The sequence below is a fragment of the Penaeus monodon genome, chromosome 21 (assembly GCF_015228065.2).
Source record: "Penaeus monodon isolate SGIC_2016 chromosome 21, NSTDA_Pmon_1, whole genome shotgun sequence".
NCBI lineage: Eukaryota > Metazoa > Arthropoda > Malacostraca > Decapoda > Penaeidae > Penaeus > Penaeus monodon.
In genome coordinates, this window is record NC_051406.1 from 31540995 (window position 1) to 31541202 (window position 208).

Genomic DNA, 208 nt, shown 5'->3' on the forward strand with positions numbered 1-208 from the left:
TTGCATTCAAGGGCGACAGTGACAAAATATTACATTCAAGGCTTTTAGTTAAAACAGATGCTTGGTTGTAAAACATCATTTGGGGTTAAGTAATACACAGAACATAGCCTTCAGTTCATGAAAAAAACTACTGGCATTCTTCCTTCCTTGGTAAGTGTCGTGTGGCAAGAATATATGAACAAACAGGTAAAGCAATGTTTGTATTTGC